Source organism: Urocitellus parryii, chromosome 7, assembly GCF_045843805.1.
Source record: "Urocitellus parryii isolate mUroPar1 chromosome 7, mUroPar1.hap1, whole genome shotgun sequence".
NCBI classification, from domain to species: domain Eukaryota; kingdom Metazoa; phylum Chordata; class Mammalia; order Rodentia; family Sciuridae; genus Urocitellus; species Urocitellus parryii.
In genome coordinates, this window is record NC_135537.1 from 117905479 (window position 1) to 117930657 (window position 25179).

A 25179-nucleotide genomic window follows, 5' to 3' on the forward strand; every position below is an offset into this window, starting at 1 on the left:
AAAGCCTCATTCAGCGGCCCTTTTAAATCTGCCTCCTTTGGTCGCTGCCCGCCTCGCCTGATCTGACATACTTCTCCTGAGAAGATGTGCAAATGGTCAATAAGTGCATGAAAATTCTCAACTTTATTACTAATAAGGGGAAGGCAAATCAAAATCACAGGGAGCCCACTTCATACCCATTAGGATGGGTATTATTATTATTTTTTTAAGGAAAATAACATGTTGGAGAAGCTATGGAGAAATGGGAACCCTGATGCATTGCTAGTGGGAATGTAAAGTGGTGGAAAAGTTTGGCAGTTTATCAAAAAGTAAACATAGATAGGGCTGGGGCTGTAGTTCAGTGGCAGAGTGCATGCCTCGCATGTGTGAGGCACTGGGTTTGATCCTTAGCACCCCATAAAAATAAACAGAAAATGAAGGCATGCTGTTTATGACTACAAAAAAAAAAGTTAAACATAGAATCAACATGTGACCCAGTAATTTTACTCCTTTGCATATTCCCAAAGAATTGATAATAATAACACACAACAGTGTTCATGTGGCATCATTCACAATAGCCCCAAATGGGAACAACCCAGATATCCTTAAACGGATCAATGGATAAGAATATTTTATGATTACAACAAAATATTATTATTATTATTATTATTATTATTAAAAATATTATTTTGATACCGATGATTGAACCTAGGAGCACTTTACAACGGTGCTACATTCCCAGTCCTTTCTATTTTCTTAAAAAAGTTCTAAGTTGCCAAGTTCTTGCTACATCCCTAGCCCATTTGTTTTTTCTCTCTTTTTCCTTTTTGAAATGAGGTCTTGCTATGTTGTTGAATCCATGGGACTCCAGTGATCCTCCTGCCTCGGCCTCCCCAGGAGCTGGGACTGCACATGAGCAGATGGAACTGTAGCACGAAACACAGCTCTCTCTCCAGGTTGGTTCAGCTCCTAACATCAATCATGAGCCATGGTAGAGACAAAGAGTAGACTGAGACTGGGGATTGGGTGGTGGGGGAGTGGGGAGTTTGTGCCTAAAGGGTTTAGATGTGTTTGGGAAGATGAAAGAATTCTGGATATGGATGGTGGTGAGGGTTGCATAATATTGTAAACGTAATTAATCACCAATGAATCGTATAATTAAAAATGGTTAGAATGGCACATTTTATTTTACCACAATAAAAATGGGGAAAATTGCATACAGTGAAACGCATAAACAGTAAGTTGCATATGCATTTTTTTTTTTTAAATATTGGGGATTGAACACAGGGATACTTAACCACTGAGCCACATGCCTAGCCCTTTTTTTTTTTTTTTTTTTTAAGTTTGAGACAAGGTCTCACTGAGTTGCTTAGGGCCTTGCTAAATTGCTGAGATTGGCTTTGAACTCACAAACCTCCTGCCTCAGCCTCCTGAGCCACTGGGATTACAGTCATGCACAATCACACCTGGTACATATGCTATTTTTGACAAAAACATACGTAGGCATAACTCAAAACATACGGAGATATGGAATATTACCACAATCCCTAAGAAGTAGTCTTAATGCCCTTTTCTGGTCAATCCCCATCTGCAATCTCCCCGAGAATTTCACTGTTCTGATTTTTTTTCCAACACAGATTTATTTTGCTTCTTCTCTATCCATATAAATGGACTCATCTGGTATGCTTCCTCTGTCTTAAGTCTTCTCTCCCTCTGCAAGTTCATTGTGAAATTCATCTTAAGTTGCAGTAGCAGTGGATTGTTCCTTTTTATTGCTGAGGATGGTTTCAGTGAACAAATCCACTGCAGTTCATTTAGCATTTTTGTTTTTGTTGGTTTTGTTTGTTTGTTCGTTTGGTCCTGGTGTTTGACCCCAGAGGTGCCCTATCACTAAGCTACATCCACAGTCCTTTTTATTTTTTTTTTTTATTTTGAGATAAGGTCTTGTGATCTTATGGAAACACCATCAGAGGGTGTGGTCCATCGTCGACCAAAATGTGGGCATGATCTTAGTTGCAATAGAGACCACCTGGTGCATAAACCAACTAACTAACACTTTAACTAACACTTTAACTAACACTTTAAGAAAGAAGTATGCCAATCGCTACTAAAGATCTCCTTCAGTCTGGAAGTATGAAAGCACTTTGCTTCATGTATGTCATGTTCTCTAATTTTTTTCAGCCATGTTTTCAGTGTAGGAATTGTAGGGGAGAGAGCTTGTGTGGGCGTGTGGGGTTGTTAAGGGGACGGAACCCTGGGCCTCATGTATACTAGGCAAGTCACTTTACTACTCATCTACAGCCCTAGGACCTCCTTGTTCTTAAGTGAGTTCTTTGACTGAATTTAGGAACTCAATTAATATGAGGGCTGATTGACAGAGGGAAGCATAAGTTTTATCAAATTTACACGGACATAAAATGTAAATTTTGTTAAATTTTTACATTCACATCTTCACGAAGGAATAAAATCCAAACAAATGAGTAGAGCATGATCCTTTTATACTTTTTCAAGGAAGAGGCAATGCATATGTGAAGGAATGACAGTGCAGACGGGTCTCTCTCACGGTAGTAAATTCTGGGAACCCTGCAGAGAGATGTGGGGGAGGGGTGCAGAAGTTAGGTGAAGCCAAGTGTTACTTTGAAGTTTGTTTAGGGAGGATCATTGCAGCCCTTTTAGCAGTCTCTGGTGACTAAGGCTACTTTCTGATCTTGGTGCATTGAGGGTAGCCCTCCCAAAAGAATATTTTATGGCTTCCTGCCTGTGGGAAAAGACAGTCCAACTGGTGCTTTTTCAACTTACCATTCCCCAAGTGATCCGCTTGAGATACTCAGTATACTAATTACATGGCACATCTTTAAGTCTTTCAGAGTCTTGAATGTCTTTGGTGAAAATGGTTCCTAGTAATTTCATGTGTGTTTTCACACTATTGAAAATGGAAATGTTTTAAAATTGTATTTTCAGTTGTTTACTTCTAGTATATAAAATACTGTTGAAATTTTTTTTTTTTTTTTTTGTACCAGGGATTGAACCCAGGAACACTTAACCACCAAGCCACATCCCCACCCCTTTTAAATATTTTATGGGTCTCACTGGGTTGCTTAGAGCCTTGGCAAATTTAAGAAAAGTTTATTGTAATTCTTTAAATTTTTTTTTTCTTTTTAAATATTTTTTTAAGTTGTAGATGGACATTTGTTTTATGTATTTATGGGCAGTGCTGAGGATTGAACCCAGGGCCTCACACATGCCAGGCAAGCGCTCTACAACTGAGCCAAAACCCCAGGCCCCAGAGGCTGGCTTTGAACTCTCAATCCTCCTGCCTCAGCCTCCCAACCCGCTGGGATTATAGGCATGAGGCACCATTGCCCAGCTAAAATAGCATTTTGTATAGTAACTTTGTATCTTTTTTAAAAAATTTATTTGTTTATTTTTTAGGTATAAATGGACACACACAATGCCTTTATTTTTATGTGGTGCTGAGGATGGAACCCAGGTCCCGTCTGTGCTAGGCGAGTGCTCTACCGCTGAGCCACAATCCCAGCCCGGTAATTTTGTATCTTGAAATTAGGATTACCATTTTATTACTTGTTCTCTTTCCCCCCCCCCCCCCCGTGTATTTTCTGTTCTTAAGGGTCTCCTTTTCTTTTCTGTTACTTGAAAATGTTTTTAAATTCTTTTGTCATTTGTCTATTCTTTGTAGCTATACTTTATATTTTTCAGTAGCTGCTCTAAGGAATTACAATGAACATTCTTAATTTTTTTTTTCTTTTTTTAAAATAATTTTTTAGACATTGATGGACCTTTATTTTATTCATTTTATTTATATATGGTACTGAGGATCGAACCCAGTGCCTCACACATGCTAGGCAAGCGCTCTACCACTGAGCCACAACCCCAACCCTTTTTCTTATTTATTTTTTTTTTTATTTTGAGTACCGGGGATTGAACTCTGGGGCACTCAACCACTGAGCCACATCCCCAGCCCTATTTTGTATTTTATTTAGAGATAAGGTTTCACTGAGTTGCTTGCTTGCACCTCACTTTTGCTGAGACTGGCCTTGAACTCACGATCCTCCTGTCTCAACCACCCGAGCCGCTGGGATTACTTACAGTTCATTTTGTGCCATGTCTTATAAAGTGAGTAAAACTTGCAAACATGTTCTTCACTTACATCCCTTGCTAGAGTTTTCCCATGCATTCTGTCATATATGTTCACATATAATAGACATCCCACAAATCCCACAAGATGATGTTAGAATTTTTGTTTTAGACATGTATAGATAGTCCCCATATATTTTTCACAGTTTAATATACTATTCAAGTAATACACACATGCATATGTATATATGTTTTTGTTGGGGGGAGTTGCAGTGCTAGAGCTTAAACTCAGGTCTTACATATGCTAGGCAAGCACTCTACCCCTGAGCTATATCCTAGTTTTATATTTTGATACTCTTTATTTCTTCCCCAAAATCTGTTTTTCATCTAATATCATTTCCCCTCAGCCCAAATATCTTCCTTTAGCTCTTTTGTAGTGTAGGTGAACCAATGGTAGATTCCTTTAATGTTTCTATCTGAAAATCCTTTCTTTTTTTTTTTTTTAGTATTTATTCTTGGATATTTTTAAAAATATTTATTTTTTAGTTATAGGTGGACACAATGTCTTTATTTTTTTACTTTATGTGGTGCTGAGGATTGAACCCAGTGCCTCACTCATGCTAGGTGAGCACTGTACCTCAGAGCCACAAACCCAGCCCCTCATTCTTGGATATTTTTGCGAACAGAATTCACGGTTGACAATTTTTTCTTTGAGCACTTACATGATATTTTTTTGAACTGTCTTTTTGGCCTCCATGTTTCTGGTGTAAAACTAGTAGTTGTTCCAATTATTTTCTTTTTCTACATGTAATATATTTTTTGCTCTTACTGCTATTGGTAGACTGTTTCCCCTGATTCTGTTTTCTTGCCTTAGTCACTCATAACACATTTTCTGATTTATCCTCATGTCAGGATAGTAAAAATACAAGCATCTCCTTTTGCTCCCAGAAATGTACCTTGCTTACGTTCCAGGACAACAGAGCTCAGGTCTCTGTCTGCTGTAAAGAATGATGGATTTGCCTGTGTCTCCCTGTAAAATGGGGTCCTCACAGAGCTGGGGCTGAGGCTCAGAGGTAGAGCGCTCACCTAGCACGCCTGAGGCACTGGGTTCGGTCCTCAGCACCACATAAAGTAAAATAAAGACATTGTGTCCACCTATAATTAAACAATAAATATTAAAAAAAAAAAAACAGGATCCTCACGCTCAGAGTCAGCACAGACCTATTGCATGTGCAGTCTCCACCAGAGCCCACCTCTGTGTCAGACTTGGAGGGCTTGGGGAGCTGATGTTAATTTATCTTGCCTGCCCAGCCCCCCTAAGGAGATGTCAGACAATCCCCACTTGTCCTCTCTTGCCAACAGAACCCACGGCACCTCCGCTAGGCCCCCTCAGTTATTTTCAAGTTTTCTTTCTTTACCTTTATTTTTTAGCAGTTTGAGTGTAATGTATTGAGGCATGGTTTCCTTTGTTTTTAGGTTGCTTGGGGTTGGTTGATCTTATCCAATATATAAATGTAATATGGAATTCAGAGGCACTTGACACTGAGCCTCATCCCCAGCCCTATTTTGTATTTTATTTAGAGACAGGATCTGGCTGAGTTGCTCACGCTTCACCATTGCTAAGGCTACTTTGAACTTGGGATCCTCCAGCCTCAGTCTCCTGAGCCACTGGGATTACAGGTGTGGACCACCAGGCTTGGCTCAACCATTATTTCTTTACATCTCTTTTTGTCTCTGCCCCTATCTCTCTCTCCCCTTTATTTTGAAGGCTTAAATTCCTTCCATGTATATTATAGTCCCCCACCTTTTTTTTTTTTTTTTTTTTTGAGATGGCTTGCCCAGACCAGCCTTGAACTCCTGGGCTTAAATGATCCTCCTGCCTCAATTTCCCCAGTAGCTGGGACTACAGGTGTGCCCAGCTTACATCAGACCTTTTAATATTGTTTCACAGGTCCTCAGGGTTCTATTTCACTATTTTTTTGAAATGGGGGGAGTACTGAGGATTGTACTCAGGGGCACTCCACCACTGAGCTACATCCCCAGCCCTATTTTGTAATTTTTTTTATTTACACAAAGGGTCTCACTGAGTTGCTTAGCACCTCACCATTGCTGGGCTGGCTTAGAACCTGTGATCCTCCTGCCTCAGCCTCCCAAACCACTGGGATTACAGGTGTATTCCACCATGCCAGGCTATCTATTTCACTTTTATTTTCTCTCTTCTTTGAATTAAATGATTTCTGTTGATCTCTCCTAGGTCCACTTACTACTGCACTGTAATCTGCATTCTGCTGTTAAACCCTATATGGTAGATTTTTGTTATTTGGCATATTTGATAGCTTCTATTTCTTTGCTGAGATTTCCTATCCTTTCAATCATTGAGAAAATATTTTTCTTTATGTCTGTGACCAGCAAAAAAAAAAAAAAAAGAGTCTGTGTGCCTAATCTTTTTCCTCATCTTTTTTAAAAAATGAATTTTTGCCAGGCATGGTGATATATTCCTGAAATCCCAGCAGCTCAGGAGACTGAGGCAAGAGGATCTTGAGTTCAAAGACAGCCTCAGCAATATAGCAAGGTCCTAAGCAACTCAGTGAGACCCTGTCACTAAATAAAATCTAAAAAAGGGCTAGGGAGGTGACACAGTGCTTAAGTACCCCTGGGTTCAATCCCTAGTGTGTGTGTGTGTGTGTGTGTGTGTGTGTGTGTGTGTGTATATATATATATTTTTTTTTTTTTGAAACACAGCAATACTGATGAACCCAGCCTAATTGCATTTTAAGATGGGGGGCCACCTTGTCACAAAGTTATGAAAAGTTCATTTCTGTTTTACTATAAAATACTAAGGTTTCTATTTGGCCTAACCATACTCTGATGTTTAAACTTGTTTGGAATTCCTGCCCCATGCTCTGAACTCACCCATGCCTGGCCCTCCTTGACCAGATAACAACCCTCCCTAAAACCTCAGCGGTGCCTCATAAATTCTGATGTTGGCATCTGAATTTACTCCCTACCTTGGAATGTTAAGCCCCGTAGATCATTAACCTACTATCTGCCCTTGTATTATGCTTGCCAGCACCCTGTTAGCTGTATGTTCCCAAGACACCGGCCTTTGTAACTTTTTGTTATAAAAAGCATCCTGCCCTTGACCAGATGCTATCCTCTGGCCTGGCTTAGGGTGAGGCTGTTGCTGGTCAGCTCTCTTGTGTACACGAGATAAGCTTGCTTTTATTTGGTTTAAAGATGGAGTTGGTGGGGGGACTGGGGTTGTGGCTCAGTGGTAGAGCGCTTGCCTAGCACGTGTGAGGCTCTAGGTTCAATCCTCAGTGCCACATGAAAATAAATAAATAAAATAAATGCATAGTGACCAACTACAACTAAAAATTAAATATTAAAAAAAATTGGAGTTGGTGATCTTTTCTTTGCATCACGGGTTCAACAATACCAGTTTGCACATTGTTTATAACTGCTTTTACACCATAGTTTCAGAGTTGAGTAGTTAAACAGAGACTGTATGTGGCCTACAAAGCCTAAAATATTCACTGTCTAATCTTTTTTTTTTTTAATTAAAAAAAAATTGGTTGTAGATGGACACAATACCTTTATTTTATTTATTTATGTGGTGCTGAGGATCAAACCCAGTGCCTGTAGAGATTCTGACTGTGGAAATGTACAGGGAAGTGTTCCCCTGGTGAGCAAACTCCCGATGGGTAACAGGCACCCTATTTCCCACCCTTAGAATGCCCTGCAATCTCTCTTAGGATCTAGTAATGTAGCTAATATACGTGCAGTGTCTATCTGGTATAGCAATGCCCTGAGAAGCCTCTGTGTTAGAGCCTCATTAAGCTTGACCTTGACTGCAGGCACTTAGCTCCTGGGAATAAAGGAGCTTGCTCGCTTGATAACTACAATGTTTCACCAAGCTCAGGTGCTCCTGGATCTGCTGGCCTAACAGTAACTTCAGACAATGGACTTCCTTGAGAACTGCACAAAGCTCCTAACATTTCAGATTCTAGCTGTGAGATGTAACTGCAGAATAAGCAACCTTACTGATAACTCTAAACAATAATGTGGTTATGGTGCTAATGACCTAATGTAGCCTATTGGTCTAAATAAACATAGCTGCTTGGACAAAGGGCCACTCTGCCACCTTCCCTGCCTCTGCACCTTGTCTCTGTCTCCTCTTTATTATTATTTCCTTACAAGTGCCCAATGCATGCGAGGCAAAATTTCTCTCTCTCTCTTTTTTTTTTTTTTTTGTACCAGGGAATGAACTCAGGGGCACTCAGACAGTGAGCCACATCCCCAGCCCTTTTTCATATTTTATTTAGAGATAGGGTCTCACTGAGTTGCTTAGTGCTTTGCTTTTGCTGAGGCTGGCTTTGAACTTATGATCCTCCTGCCTCAGCCTCCTAAGCTGATCCTCCTGCCTCAACCTCCCAAGCTGAACCTCTGAGATTACAGGCATGTGCCCAGGCAATAGTTCTTGTTTGTTTGTTTTGTCTTTGGTACCAGGATTGAACCCAGGGGCACTTTACCACTGAGCTACCTACCCAGGTGGTGATGGTGGAAACTGGCCTTAGGATTTCAAGGTCACGTTCAGCAGCCTCCCTTGGATTGGAGCTCTCTGGCTCCACAGCAGAGAGTCAGAGCATCCACAAACTTCACAGAACCCCTCAGGAACTCCAGAGACCTCCCACTCCCGGGGACAGGACTGAGAAGGGCTAATCTGACTCTGTGACCAAGGACTAGCACCCCCGACACACATAGTGTAGGCATTGGCCACAGTGTGGGGCCCAGGGCTGGGGTCCTCTGCCTCCTCCTCCTCCCCTCCAGGTCCATGCCCATGTGGGGTCCTCAAAATGGAGGCTGTCATACATGCTCCTGGAATCCTATGCAGCCCTGGAAAGGGACAGTGCTGCTCTGCAGGACACCCAAATCACAAGGCTTGCTCAGTGCAGGGTGAAGGAAGCCAGCCCTGGGGGCCCAGGTCGCACATCCTTGCCTGTGACACTCTTGGAAAAAGCCAAAGAATAAAGACAGAAAAACTGGTCGGGTGGGGTGGGGGAGGGGTTGAAAGGAGTACCAGGCCCTGGGGAGATGAGCTGTTGTGTAACTGGGTCGTGGGGGAGGCTCAGTGGCCAGATGTGTTTGACAAAAATTTGCAGAACAGCAGGTTAAAAGGGTTGGGTTTTTTTTTTTAATATTTATTTTTTAGTTGAAGTTGGGCACAATACCTTTATTTACTTATTTTTATGGGGTGCTGAGGATCGAACCCAGGGCCTCACACGTGCTAGGCCAGCGCTCTACCACTGAGCCCCAGCCCCAGCACCTCCCCCCTCCCTCACTCCTTTTTGAAGACAGCATCTTGTTAAGTTGCTGAGGCTGGCCTTGAACTTTTGAACTTGCCATCCTCCTGCCCCAGCCTCCCAAGTGGCTGGAATCACAGGCAAGTGCCATGGCACCCAGCTAGGCAGTGGTTCATACACAGAACTCAGGGCTCCTTCTTCCTGGTTCCTCTTTTTTTTTTTCCCCAGAATTCCTCCCTAACATTCCAGCAGCTATCGATTGCCTGAAATGTGAACTTATTGATCTCTCCGGTCAGAGAGATGAGGTTTTCCACTGCAGTTCTAGCCACTGGATGTCATGTCGATCCTGGCTTACCCCCAGACTAAAATCGGACACCTCCTCCAAGCTGGCTCCTGTCTCAGGTGTTAACTGCCTATGGAAGCCACTGGCTTGGGCTCCCTCTTGGTCATCTTATAGCCATTGCTTTTCCTTTTGTTCAGAACACAGTTGCTTGTTCTCTGCAAACGGGTTGGTTCCAAAAAAAAGCTTTCTCTGTTACCCCAGCCCCACAACTCCCCCAAATCCTTTTAAGCTACTAGTTATTGATCTCTGTTTTTTTTTTGGTTGTTGTTGTTGTTGTTGTTTTTTCCTTCATTTTAACTGCATGTGTGTGTGTGTGTGTGTGTGTGGTATCAGGGACTGAACCCAGGGGCCTCCTATCACTGCACAGCATCCCCAGCCCTGTTTATTGTGAGACATAGTGAAAGGGCACTCCCAGTGTCCACGTGAAGTCCAAAGACCAAGCCACACACCAGAACGACTCGCAGGAGATTCACTGGGGGGTAACAGGAGGCTTACGGACAAGGAGAACAGCAGCCGGCCAGCACTCACAGAGCAGCTTTAGAGCCAGCAGCAAGAAGAATCTCATGAGCTGCTTAGGAGTGGGGTGGAGTTGATTGTAAACTGTTTAGGGTGGGGTGTGGGGGGTTGATAGCAGGCCCGCGGTTCTCTTGGGAAGTTATAAGCAGCTTCGCCTCAGAATCCAAACTTTGCAACCTCGAGGTAAAATGGCTCCCGACCTAAAACTGGTGAATCTGATGCCGATATTGATTTGATGCCAATACCTGGTTTCACTCAATTGCCAGGGCTGGCCTCCAACTTGTGATCCTCCTGCCTCAGCCTCTGGAGAGTCTTCGGGTTTAGAGGCATGTGCCACCTTGTCCAGATGAGCACAGTTACAATTAATCAAATTACTATCAAATAAAAATGAAAATCAATAACAAGAATGTTTAAGAATAAAAGTATTCATTTCTTTTTTTCTTTAAGAAACTAGCAGGGCACCGTGGCTACACTAGGATAGGAAATTCCAGTGACTCTGAAGGCTGAGGCAGGAGAATCACAAATTCAAGGCTATTTTCAGCAATTTAGTGAGACTCTGAGCAATTTAGAAAGATCCTGTCTCAAGTAAAAATAAATAAATAAATAAATAAATGACTGAGGATGTAAGTCAATGGAAAGTGCCCTTGGGGTCTTTGCTTAGCATCTGGATGGCCATGTTAAGGAAAAAGTTTTGCTTTCTTGCCTAAGGGTGTTTCTTTTTTTTTTTTTTTTAATAGAGGAGTGCATCAGCACAACAGCCCCAAATAGGTAGCCAAGAGCAAGGGTTCTCTGGTTGGGCCACTTTTTGTCATTGGTCTGGCGGTGATATTTTTTTTTTTTTAAAGAGAGAGAGGAGAGAGAGAGAGAGAGAGAGATTTTTTTTTTTTAATATTTATTTTTTAGTTCTCGGCGGACACAACATCTTTGTTGGTATGTGGTGCTGAGGATCGAACCTGGGCCGCGCGCATGCCAGATGAGCGCCTATGGCTTGAGCCACATCCCCAGCCCGCCTAAGGGTGTTTCTGAGAAAGGCTCACCACTCCCTCACACCAACCCAACCCTTCACCTACCTCTGGCTCTGATTCCTGATCCTCCCCCATAAATGTCCCAGAACACAAGCCTGTTTTGCCTCTCTGTCCCACAGAGAGATGGCCTTCATTTGTCAGCTCTGACGATAAACGCTCCTGTGTATCTCTGCCTGGTCTCTGTCTCTCATTCCTCGCTTTCCCTTCATTTTGGTGCCAAAACCCAGGATCAGGTTCCCCGGTATTCCCACTCCCCTCTTCAAGGGTCACTGAGTGGCCCTGGCCCAGATCCGGATTCCTTCATGGGACCAGGCCCTCCATTCTGCCCAAGGCCCTGTCTGTACCCACCACCGGAGATTTCAGGTAGACCCCTGTCTCTGGTCAACCTAAACCACCTACGGGTCCCGGGAAGTGACCGTTGATCGTCTGGCACTCCCAGGGTTACCATGTGGTGGTGGTGGGGGGCAGCCACAGCTTTCACCGCTATAGCTGATCCTACTATCCACCAGGTCTATAGTTGGTCTTTTGTTTGGGTCCTGGGATTGGAGAAAAAAATACCAAGAATGATTGGGCATTGTTCCTGGTGCGACCTCTTGGGTTGATCTCTATGGGCTTCTGCCCCTACTATGTAGTCCCTGGCGGGGCACCCAAGTGCCTCTATGGGCTCCTGTCCCATAACCATCCTCTTAACTAGGTGATACTAGAGACTGGGGGGCACCCTACATCTAAACTCACCTCCTACGTCTCAGCATGGGAAGCTCCTCATCCATTCCCTCCCATAGTCCCCTAGGCTGCCTCCTGGCTAACCTAGGGTCTCCCTCACCCCAGACCTAAACCCCCCAAAACTTAACCACTTGTGCAATCAGATCTGGCCTCGATATCCTTTGGATAATGACTCTAAATGGCTGCTTAACAGCACTGGAGATCCCAGTATTATCAGGGATCTTTTCAACCATTGTGAGCATTTGGGAAAATGCAAAGAGAGATCATACATTCATGCCTTCTCCTTTCTACATTCTCTTTCTGCAACTCCAGCTCTCCCTCACAAGTCCTCTTAGCTCTCACCTCCCTTTGCCTGCTTCCAAAGGGACAGAAGATCTTATTCAGGACTCCTCCTTCGACCCAAAGAATGAGTCCCTGCCATACCACAATTCTCTTTCTTTTTTTTTTTTTTTGAGAGAATTTTTAATATTTATTTTTTTGTTCTCGGCGGACACAACATCTTTGTTTGTATGTGGTACTGAGGATTGAACCCGGGCTGCATGCATGCCAGGCGAGCGCGCTACCGCTTGAGCCACATCCCCAGCCCACAATTCTCTTTCTAATGAAGCCTCTGCAGCAATGGTCTCCCCGGGCCCCTCCGCCCTTCTCTCCTCCTGCTACATGCTCAGGGGCTGCAGCTGCCCAACCCACGTCTCTGTATCCTCTACTCGAAGTGGCTGGGGCAGATGGTGCAATCCGGGCTCCTGTGCCTTTCTCTTTGTCAGATCTTTCACAGATAGAAAAGCAGCTTCAAGTCCCACTACATAGATCAAAGAGTTTCAATATCTGACCCAATCATATGACCTTCCACGATGTCCATAGGATCTTGATTAACACCCTCCTGCTCAAGGAGTGCAGGTGAGTTTGGGAGCCAGCTAGAAATTATGCTAATGAGGTACATCAGACCTCCCCTGCCCATCTGATTGGCACTGAAGTGGTCCCTAATCAGGACACCAATCGGGATTATAATTCGCCTGGAGGAGTAGCGAGTAGAAACCAGTTCCTTACTTGCCTCGTGGCAGGGCTTAGAAAGGCAACCCATAAGCCTATCAATTTTGAAAGACTCCAGGAAATCTTCCAAGATAAGAATGAAAACCGGGCTGGGGATATAGCTCAGTTGGTAGAGTGCTTGCCTGGCATGCACAAGACCCTGGGTTCGAACCCCAGCACCACAGAAAAAAAAAAAAAGAATAAAAACCCTTCAACATTTTTAGACTGCCTGACCAAGGCTTTATTGCAATATACTAATAATCTGGACCCTGAGACTTCAGATGGGAGACCCCTACTAATGACCTACATTTTCTCCCAGATTTCCCCAATATTAAGGCCAAACCCAGGCGCCTCAAGAGGGGGCCCCTAACTCCTGAAGCTGAGGTTCTAGAAGCGGGCCTTTAAGGCGGATAACAAGAAAGATGAGAAAGCCCGGAAGCAGAAATCTCAGATGCTCTCTCAAGCTGTCTGTCCAGCCTTAGCATCTGTCCCTGGTTCCAATGGCTCACGAAAGGGTCTCTCAGGACTGCCCAGACCCTATTTTAGATGTGGTCAGATGGGCCAAGCCTCCGGGGCCTTGTCCTAAATGTCATCAGGAGGGACACTAGGCTGTTGAATGTCCCTGAGCTCATAGCAGCCCCTGGCCATCTGACCCTTCTAGTTCCCCTTTCCAGCTCTTAGGACTGGCTGCAGAGGACTGACGAGGCCCAGGTCCCATCACCTGACCACTGCCATCACTTCGCAGGAACCCAGGGTAACTCTGTGTATTTCATGTAGGCCTGTCCCCTTCCTCCTAGACACCAGGCTACATATTCAGTCCTGCAGGAGATACGAGGGCCCACTACTCATTCTGTGACCTCTATTGTCAGGGTAGAGGGCAAACCTTACCAACCCTACGGACACTTAACCTTGTTTGTGCTTTTGGCTCTCTAATTTTTATCCACTCCTTTTTGGTCATTCCATAGTGCCCTGGTCCTCTTATGGGAAGGGACATCCTCACAAAGTTGGGGACCACTCTGTCCTTCTCGTCAGCTGCTCCCCTGATCCTCACCTTGACCTCAGGACTGTCCCCTATTCCGTCGGCCAGGGCCTCCCCATTACCCCTGTCCAAGATGGACCCTACTGTCTGGGGTGTTTGAAGTCCTTCTGTCGCCTCACACCACAAGTCCATTCATATCCGTCTCAAAGATGCCCTCCGGTTTCTGGCCCAATCTCAATACCGGCTCTCCCGACCAAACTCCTGGGCTGACAGCCTATCATTCAAGACCTCTTGTGCAAGGGATTCCTTAGACCTCCTCACTCCCCTTATAACACCCCTATCTTGGCAGTAAAAAAAGCCCCGTGGTTCCTACCACTTAGTTCAAGACCTCCGCTCCATCAACTCTGCAGTGGTCCCAATCCATCCCGTGGTAACCAATCCTTATGCCCTTCTCCCCACCATTCCTTCCAGGACCTCTTACTGCTCAGTGCTGGACCTGAAAGGGCATCACTTTTGCTGAGGCTGGCTTTGAACTTGCGATCTTCCTGCCTCTACCTCTGCAGCCACAGGGATTACGGTCATGTGCCAACGTGCCCGGCCTTTTTTTTTTTTTTCCTTAAATCAAAGACTTTAGATAAGTGTTACACAGCATTCTTCAACGTTTAACTATGAGTATATGTAAGATAAAAAATAATTGAGGGTGCTGGGGTTGTGGCTCAGCGGTAGAGCGCTCGCCTAGCACGTGTGAGGCCCTGGGTTCAATCCTCAGCACCACATAAAAGTAAATAAACAAAATAAATGCAGGAGTGTACAAATAAAAAACAAATATTAGAAAAAAGAACTGCCTTCATAAAAAAAAATTGGGTTACAACTCTTCATCTATTTGTTTCACTTGTGGACATTCTTGGACAGTCTCATACATAAGCTTTTGGGTACAATACATATCCAAATTTTAACATCTCCAGAGCTCTCATTCTAGTATTTTTATTTCTAAATTGCAACAATGTTTAGAGCATGGTATAAATTTGGCATACTATGTGTTCTATAGGAAAATTCTAGTTAATAAGGTTAGCAATATAGCCAGAGAAAATCAACACATTTGTCTTAAATTAGATATGTGTCTAAGTTTACCCTAGGTGTCATTGTTAAAGTGAGATAAATTTCTCATTATCTCATGGAATTTCCTTGTATTCTTTTTATACCTTTATTTTATTTATTTATTTTTATGTGCTGCTGAGGATCCAACCCAGTGCCTCACACATGTTAGGCAAGCACTCTACCACTGAGCTACAGCCCTAGCCCCTTCTTTTTCTTTTTTTTTTTTTTTAAAGAGAGAGTGAGAGAGGAGAGAGAGAGAGAGAGAATTTTTTAATATTTATTTTTTAGTTCTCGGCGGACACAACATCTTTGTTGGTATGTGGTGCTGAGGATCGAACCCGGGCCGCACGCATGCCAGGCGAGCGCGCTACCGCCTGAGCCACATTCCCAGCCCTGTATTTTTTTTTAATAGTTGACTTCTTCACAAGATCTTTTATTGTTTTCTTTTTTCTCATTTGTTCTAATTAGTTATACATGACAGTAGAATGCACTTTGAAGCATCATACGTAAATGGAGTATAATTTCTTGTGCTTCTGGTTGTACATGATGTAGAATCACACCAATGGTGTAGTCACATATGTACGTAGGGAACTCTCTACTTTTGTCATTTAAATGTCTGTCTTATTTTAACACACTGTACTTCAGAGTTATCCATGCTGTTGCAAATGACATGATTTCCTTCTTCTTTGCGTATATACACCATATTTTCTTTATCCATTTATCAGTTGATGGACACTTAGGTTGATTTCACATCTTGGCTATTGTAAATACTGCTGCAATGTACATGGGAGGAGAGATGTCTTCCTGACATACTGATTTCATTTTTTGTGTTTTCATATACCCAGCAATGGGATTGCTGGATCACATGGCAGTTCTATTTTTAGCTCTTTGAGGGCCCTCCATACTGTTTTTCATAATGTCTGTGCTAATTTACATTCTCATCAACGGTGTATAAATGTTCTCTTTTCCAGCTCATTCTCACCAATACATATTTTCTTTGTCTTTTTGATAATACTAACTCTAATATCTCATTGAGACTTTGATCTGCATTTCCCTGATGATCAATGATGTTGAGCATTTTTTCATTTATAGCATGGAATGATAACAAATCGTACTGGTCATTCACCTGCCTTCTTTTGAGAAATCCCTCTTCAAGTCCTTTGTCCAATTGTAAATCTCATGGTTTTCTGGCTCATGAGTTGCTTGAGGTCCTCATACACTTTAAATATGAACCCCTTATCAGATGTATGGCTACTTATTTTGTAAGTAGTCTCTTCATGTGTTGATTATTTCCTTTGTTGGGTAGAAACTCTTTAGTTTGACATAATCCAATTGTGTTACAGTTTCATTGCTGTGACCAAAATACCTGACAAATAACTTTAGGGAGGACAGTTGTATTTTGGCTCAGATTTTCAGCTCAGGATCTGCTGGCTTTATTGTTATGAGTCTGCAGTGAGGAGTACATCAAGGTGGAAGGATTGGATGGGGCAAGCTGCTCAACTCATTGCAACCCAGAGAGAGAGAGAGAGAGAGAGAGAGAGAGAGAGAGAGAGAGAGAGAGAGAGAACAAGATATAGTCCTGAAAGACATGCCTCCAAGGACCAACTCCCTCCAACTAGGTTGCACCTCCCACGGTTTCCACTCCCTCTCAACCATCCACTTAACTATTAGTCGCTCTATGAATCATGAACTTACGAGGTCAAAGCCCTCATGATATAATCATTTCCCCAAATCCCACCTCTGAACACTGCTGCATTAGGGAATCAAGCCTTTAACACACGAGCCTTTAAGGGACATTCCAGATCCAAACCATAACACCAATTTATTTATTCTTGTTCTTGTTTCCTGTGCTCTTTGCATCATATAAAACAAACAAACAAACAAACAAAAATTGCCCAGATGGGCATGGTGGTGCACACCTGTAATTCCAGTGACTCAGGAGGCTGAGGCAGGAGGATCACAAGTTTGAGACCAGCTTGGGCAACTAAGTGAGGCCCTAAGCAACTTAGTGAGACCCAATCTCAAAATAAAAAAAAATATTAAATAAAAGGGTGGGAGATGTAGCTCAGTGGTTAAGTACCTCTGCTTTTAATCCCAAGTACCAAAACAAAATAAATAAATAAATGAAAAGAAGAAGGAGGGAAACCAAAACACACACATACAAACTTCCCCCTATCTCCTTGCTGTGCGGTGATGCCCGTGACACTTTGAGACTCTGCCAGCAAGGAGACCATCAACAGACACTGTCACTCAACCCACACCTGCAGCACCGTGAGCCAAAATAAACTCCCTTTCTTTAAAACTCACCCAACCTGTGCTATTGCATCATTGGCAACAGAAACAAATAACACAACCTTTAATCCACTTTTTGTTGTCGTTGATTTTGGTACATGGTATGAACCAGGGGTCTAATTGCATTCTTCTGCATGTGGATATCCAGTTTTCCCAACACTCAGGTTTCAAAAGGGCCATATTCTCAGAATGTTCTAGAGAAGAATTCTTCCTTGTCCCTTCTTCATTCTGGCTACTGTCAACACTTCTTTTTTTTTTCTTTTTTTATTGATTTATTTTTTAACTGGTGCATTTTAGTTATATATCAAAGTTGTGCATCTTAGTTATATATCAAAGTGATGCATTTTATATATCAAAGGGAGGTTCTATATATCAAAGGGAGGTTCGTTGTGATATGTTCACAGGTGCACATGACATAGTTTGATTAATTTCATTCTGTTGATCCTACCCCTTCCTAACTCTCCACCCTCCCCCTCATTCCTCTTCCTCTATTCCACTGTCCTCCCTTCTATTTCATGAGAAAAGTCCTCATTTTTTCTCTAGTTTCCACATATAAGAGAAAACATTCGACCTGGCTTATTTCCCTCAGCATAATATTCTCCATTTACCAGCAAATGATACAATTTCTTTTGTCTTTATGGCTCAATTTGTCAAAAACCCCAGGTTCTACCATGGAGCTACATTCTCAGATCTTTTTTTTTTTTTTTTTTTTTTTTTTTTTTTTTGAGATAGTGTGTTGTTGAGCTTCTTGGGAGTCGCCCTGGCTCCAAGACTAACTTCTCCATCCCCCAAGAAGAGTTGTCCAATGGTGAGCCCTGCTGGCTCACATGATCCTTACCCACCAATCAGAGCCCTGCTGGCTCACCTGATCCTACCCACCAATCAGACTAGCCCTGCTGGCTCACATGATCCTTACTCACCAATCAGAGCCCTGCTGGCTCACATGATCTTACTCACCAATCAGACTAGCCCTGCTGGCTCACCTGATCCTTACCCTCCAATCAAAAAGCATCCCATGCCAACTGTCAAACCACCCCTGGCTCTATAAATATGCAGAGCTGTTCCTCAATAACTGGGCATTTGCTCCGACAATAAGCCTTGTTTGTTCTTTCAGAACTCTGAGGGCCTTGCTAGGTTGCCCAGGCTGGCCAGGAATTTTCAATCCTCCTGCCTCAGCCTCTTGAGTTGCTGGCATGAGATTTGCACCACTGCACCAGTAGTTCTTTGTATCACAAAGTTTCTCTCCTTAGAAGGAACTCCTCATTAGATTGGGGCCCATCCTAATCAAGTATGACTTCTTCTTAAGCTCATTATATCAGCAAAGACCCCATTTCCAAATAAGTTCACACTGGCAGCTGCCAAGGATTGGGACTTCAGTACATCTTCCTAGGAGACACCATTTGATCCACAACAAAAATCGCTGGATCTTTGACATTTTGCTTCATGCTGCAGCTGACTGTTGTGAATGCCTGAGGCTAACTGCTAGTCAGACACAAAGCTGAATTCTGCAACACTTGTTGGTCACTGTCTCCTTAGGCCTCTCGGATTCTCCTGCTCATCTGCTCTATGATGTCCCCACCTGATGCAACCATGGGTCATTTGCCCTATCACTCCAGATCCCTTCTGGTGTCAGCAATTTTGAGAATCCTTCCAATTCAGTGCAGCCTTCAGGGATCTATCAAAGTGGCCTGCCCTGGCCAATGTGGATCAGGTGACTTGAGGCCAGACAAGCTCTTCCTGCTAGATAGAGTAAGCAGATAGCAGAAAAGTAGATGAGATAAATTCAGTTTTGAATCAAAGGTCCCCTACTCTCTGTGCAATCTCATGTTCAATGTCTTCCTAGGACTCCTAGAATTTGTAATACGGTCATGCCCACAGTTACAGAGTAATATAGATTAAAATAATAGAGATTAAAATCAGCAGTGGAAAAATAGCCCAATAAAGCAGAGACCAAGAGAAGCCAAGGCCATTCTTCCAGATGTCCTCTCCCAGGGGAATCCCAAGAATAGCACTTATTTCTCCTGAAAAACCAGGCCCTACCTCAGAGCAAAGCCTGTCCAAGGAAGGGGGCGTGACCCTTGTCCTTAAAGACCCACAGAGCACTCCTAGGCACATTGCCACCCTGCTGAGTTGTTTCTCTACAAATAACAAGAGAGATCTGCAGCACCAGGTGTCCCTGACTCAGGCTAGGTGGGGACCCATAGCAACCCTCTAACAACCACCAATCAGCATGAGACAGGGAAATACCTGGGATGCCAGATGACCCCCCAGTAGTTTATGGTGGTTGATAACACGTTGGGAAACCATGTAGTTCAGCACGTACATCCCGCGTGGCCTAAACCAATCAGTTCAAAGGAATCCCCCTCTTGTACTAACCAATCACCCCTACCCAACTTGTTCCCTCCAGTGAATGTGCTAATCATGTTTTAGAGTTGTTTTATGATTTTCCTGCGGTGTGTGATGATTTGCTAAGAGATGTTTTGATGTATGTGAAGTCCCTGCCTTCCCCAAAGAGTGTATAAAACTGCTGCAAACCCTGGGCTCGGGGCCTCTCAGCATCACCAGTTGCTCTGTGTGCGCAGAGGACTGAGCTAGCTCGGAATAAACACCTTTTTGCTGCTTACATCGATCTTGGTCTCTGGTGGTCTTTGGGGGGTCCCGAATTCGAGCCAGGATATGCGACCTCACACAAAGTACTGTCAACCAAGAAAATGTAACTGAATCCTGAGGTCCAGCATTTTTGTTAGAGGTCAGTCACTTAGGCATGTTGTGTCCACGTGACTTTTCTTAGCTACATATTCCCTGCTTCTGCCTACCTACCCAGATGTAAAACTGACCTAGAGAGTAAAAATAAGCATTCACCATAAGTTGCATCCTTAGCATCAACTGTAGGCATGACCAAGGTCCAGGGACACAGAGACACTCTGATAAGCAGGATAGTCCTAAGACCAGAGGCTAACTCCTAGGAGCTTGTCCGGGGTCAGACCTTTCTTCGGAATGTTCAGGATTTGAACAACTCCGTTCCCACAAATTAACTCTTTAGGGCACACACATTTCCTGCTGCTCAACATTTCCTAAAAGGACAGGGAATTTTCACTCTACTCCGCAGGCTGGAGATTTGTAGACAAAGAACTAAGGTCATAAGTAAGGCACAGTGATTCACAGAAGTCTGGTGGCACAGAGAGACTGAGCTCATCCTGCTCAGCCCCTCCTAGCTCACCGCTGCAGCTCTGCCCGCCTGGTCTCTGCCAGGGAACATCTCAAACACGCGGGCAGGTGGGCAGTGCTTGTCCCGGCTGTTCTCTCTGTCCGGGATGTGGCCAATCTCCACAGTATCTCATGGCTCCCTCCCCTGACTCCATTCAGGCTTGGGGGGTGGGTCAGTGTCCATTTCCCAATCATTCGGTAGCAACAGTTGCTTGAGTTCAGATGAGCTTCAAGGTCAATCTGATGACCAATGATGACCTAGTTGCTCATGTCTAAGGAAGGACTGAGCTCAGCACCCTCCCTGAAGGAAGCTTGGCAGCCTCGATCACACCGTGTTCTAGCCACCGACTGGCTCTCCCCAGCTATTTGTCGAGCTGCTACTTTCAGGCCAACTTGCTGCCTCTTCTGTTAATTTTCTTTCATTAGCTGACACTGCGAATGCCCACCTGGTTGGTGATGACAGGAGCCTGGGGGTGATATTTTAATTAATTAATTATCATTACTTTTGCAGTGCTGAGGATGGAACCCAGGGACTCATGAATGCTAGGCTAGGACTGTACTACTGAGCTACACTCCCAGCCCATATCTATATTGTCTATGATATAAAAAGAGCCTCCTAGGAGTTGGGCATGGTGAGTATGCCTGTAATTCCAGTGACTCAGGAGGCCCAGGCAGGAGGATCACAAGTTTGAGGCCAGCCTCATCAATTTAGCAAGACCCTAATCTCATAATAAATCTCAGTGGAAGACTGCTTGCTTAGCATGTATGAGGCTCTGGGTTTGATCTCCAGCACCACAAAAAAAGTATTAATAATAAAAAATAAAATTTAAAAAGACCAGGAATGTAGGTCAGTGGTAAAGTAGCCCTGGGTTCAATCCTCAGTTTATATATATATATATATATATATAATTTTTTTTTTCATTGTTAAATTCCTTTTTTTAAAACTACCTTGGGACTGAGGCTGCGGCTCAGCGGTAGAGTGCTTGCCTAGCACGTTTGAGGACCTGGTATCCATCCTTAGCACCACATACAAATAAAATAAAGATATTGTGTCCAACTGCAACTAAAAAAAATAAATATATATTTTTAAAAAATAAAAATATTACTACCCGAAGACATGATTTAGATTTCAGTAAGCCTTGTTTACTGGGAGCAAACCATTTTTAAAAATGCTAAAAACCATTTAACCATGAATGGACTCCATCCTACATACGTCTGGAAGCAACATTTTAGAAGACAATTAGAACAAATAAATAAAGAGATTGTTTTAGATAGTTTTTTTCATCATTGTGACCAAAACACCCAACAGGCACCACTCAGAGGAGGGGAAAGTTCATTGGGGGCTTCTCACCCCAGAGGTCTCTGTCCATAGATGGCTGGTCCCATTGTCTGGACCCAGCTGTGGAGCACATGCCCACGATTCTTGAGAGGAAGAGGAGGAGTCAGATGAAGGGAAGGGGGAGGTAAAAGGGGTTAGAAAAGACTGGGGGCAGGAGTCTCAAAATTGTCTCCAAATTGAAAATAAAAAGGGTTGGGGGTGTAGCTCAGTGGTAGAATGTCTCTGAGTTCAATACCCCAATCCATAGGGAGGAAAACAAGACACTTCAAAACAAAACCCTCCATCCTGAAGACTGCAAATAGCTTAAAGCAGTCTGATTGATTTCCTGTCAAATACTCATGGAGAAATCCGCCTCTCGGCATTTTAAGCACCTCCACATTCTGTAATTTCTACGGGGCCTTGTGTCTCGTTGGTGTGGTCTCCCTGATTGCATGCCCTTCATAGAGGCCAAGGAGGGAGGAGGGAAGCAGACCTCATTTTTGTGGGGCATCCTGCGCTCCACAAAAAAAGGCAATTCCTCTCCCCTACTCTTGACCCCCCTCCTTCTACGCTTGCCTCCATTGTAGCAGGTTCTGGCTTCTGTTGGAGTCCTTGCCCAGCGTGGTTCCTTCTTAGTGGACTGACAGTCCTTGGGAACAAGGAACATGCCATTCGTCTTTGTGTCTCCTCGTACCCAGTCCAGTTCTAGAAGATGATGATGATGAAAGCCCTCATTTGTTGTACCTTACAAAGTCCAGAGCTAAATGTGCCTTAAGTATCTAATTTAATCATCATATCCCTCTTTAAGGGGTATTGTAAGGACTTTGTTATTTTCATCTTTTTTTCTTTTGCATGCCCAACATCCAAACCTTCTTCTTATTTGGGAGAGCCCTTCATGGTGTGGGGCTCGACTAGGCAGCATTGCTATCCACCAGGAATGGTGAAGGTGGTCCTGTTTTTCTAAGGTTCAGCATGTGACCAAGGTCAGCCAAAGAGACTCCATTGGACATTTAGATTCTGAAGGGAATATTTTATTTATTTATTGGGACTGGAGATTGAACCTAGGGGGCTTAAATACTGAGCCACATTGCCAGTCCTTTTTTTTTTTCTTTTTTAAGACAGCGTCTTGCTAATTTGCTTGGGACCTTTCTAAATTGCCGAAGCTGACTTTGAACTTGGAACCTTCCAGCCTCGGCCTCCTAAATTGCTGGGATTATGGACAGGAGCCACCTTACCCAGGCTGAAGGGAATATTTTAAAGGTGAAAAGGTTGGGAGGGTGGGAGGGATCATTCCTGGCTTTGACGGCAGTGGTGTCCCGCAGAGAAGGTCCAAGGGCTGTGGCCTTGGCACCCACATCTTGGCACCAGTGGAGGGACCTTGGCTGACACCTCTCAAGGAATCTGTTACTGACTGTCCATACTGTATATACTTTCCCAAGCTTTCATAGATCTTAGCTTAAATTAGTCCCCGTCAGTACCAGGAAGCTGATTGGTACAGATATTCACTGTCATAATCCCAATAGATACTCATGAAAGTGAGGGGTATCATGGCTAAGTGACTTGCTTGGTTACAGTGAATCTTGTAGGTGAACTCAGGCCTTCTGACTCCAGAGCCTTAGCTCCAATCTGTATGTAACCAAAAAGCTCAGCCCTTGTCCCAATCCAATAACAAAGACAAGATCTTGAGAAAAAGGAAAAAGAAGCTTCATTGCTTTGCTAACAAAGGAGAAGCACAGGAGGCTCCTGTCCCAAAGGCTTTGATTCTGCCCATCTGCAGGAACAGGGGGGATTTATAGAGGTGATTCTGAGAAAATGAGATTAGAGAGGAGAGGTCTGGAAGGAGAAGATGGGGAAAAGATTAGGTGACAGCTCTCACAATCCAATATTATCTCTAAATTAACAGGAAGCTTTATAAACCCTGAATTAACAGGGAAAAGAAGATCCGGGAGGAGATCAGGAAGAAGTTTCCGGCAAAGAAGATCGGGGAGGAGAATTTTAGAGGAAAAAAAAAATGGGAAAAAGAAAAAAACACGTGTAAGTTTCAAAGTCACAAGGGATACAGTCAAAGCATCAAGTGAATCCCGTTACAAATATAAATATCCTCTATACAGGTTTGAACTGAATGCAGTAAAGACAGCTGGGCTGGGGATGTGGCTCAAGCGGTAGCGCGCTCGCCTGGCATGCGTGCGGCCCAGGTTCGATCCTCAGCACCACATACAAACAAAGATGTTGTGTCTGCCGAAAACTAAAAAATAAAAATTCTCTCTCTTAAAAAAAAAAAAAAAAGACATCTTAGCTGTACTCCATCAGACAAAGATGATAGGAATTCTTCCATCATTTCTGCTCCATCAGCCCTCCAACACAAAGCCCTCTAAGGTGACTTTTGGAAATTGATTCCTTGATGCAGAAGAAAGATAAAATTGCATTTGTGGCAGAAGGATCACTTGAGCCCAAGAGTTCAAGGCCAGCCTGAATAATATAATGAAATCTTTCTTTTTTTAATTTTTTTTTTGTTTTTGTTTTTCAAGATCTTTTATACACACACACACACACACACACACACACACACACACAATATCTTTCTTTATTTTTATGTGGTGCTGAGGATCAAACCCAGTGCCTCACACATGCAAGGTAAGTGTTCTACCAATAAGTTACAGTCTCAGCCCAAGACCCTGTTTTTAAAAATTGCATTTGTAGGAAATAACTTTGCTTTGTTTTCAATGCTACATGTCTCCAGTCACTGATGCCTTGACTATAAACCACTTCGGTAAAACAAGCAATAAGATACAATGAAGATTTCCTTTGTCAGGATTTTATATTCTGTTGTGAATAAAATTGTGTCACCAAAAAAGTTTTGTTTTGTTTTTTTTGGGGGTACCAGGTATTAAACCCAAGGGTACTTAACCACTGAGCCACATCCCAGCCATTTTTTTATACTTTATTTAAGAGACGGGGTCTTGCTAAGTTGATTATGGCCTCACTAAGTGGCTGAGGCTGACTTTGAACTTGCAATCCTCCTGCCTCGGCCTTTCGAACTGCTGGGATTACAGGTGTGCATCACAGCGCCAGCTCTAAAAAGATATGTGGATGCCCACAGTCCCCCCCCCCGTCCCCATAAATGTGACCTTATTTGCAAATAGGATTCTTGCAGATGAGACTAAATTAGGATGAGGTCATAGTGGATTCAATGGCCCTTAACCAGTGTCTTCATAAGAAAAGAGACACAGAAGCATCTAAGGGAGAATGCCCAGTAAATATGGAGGTGGAGA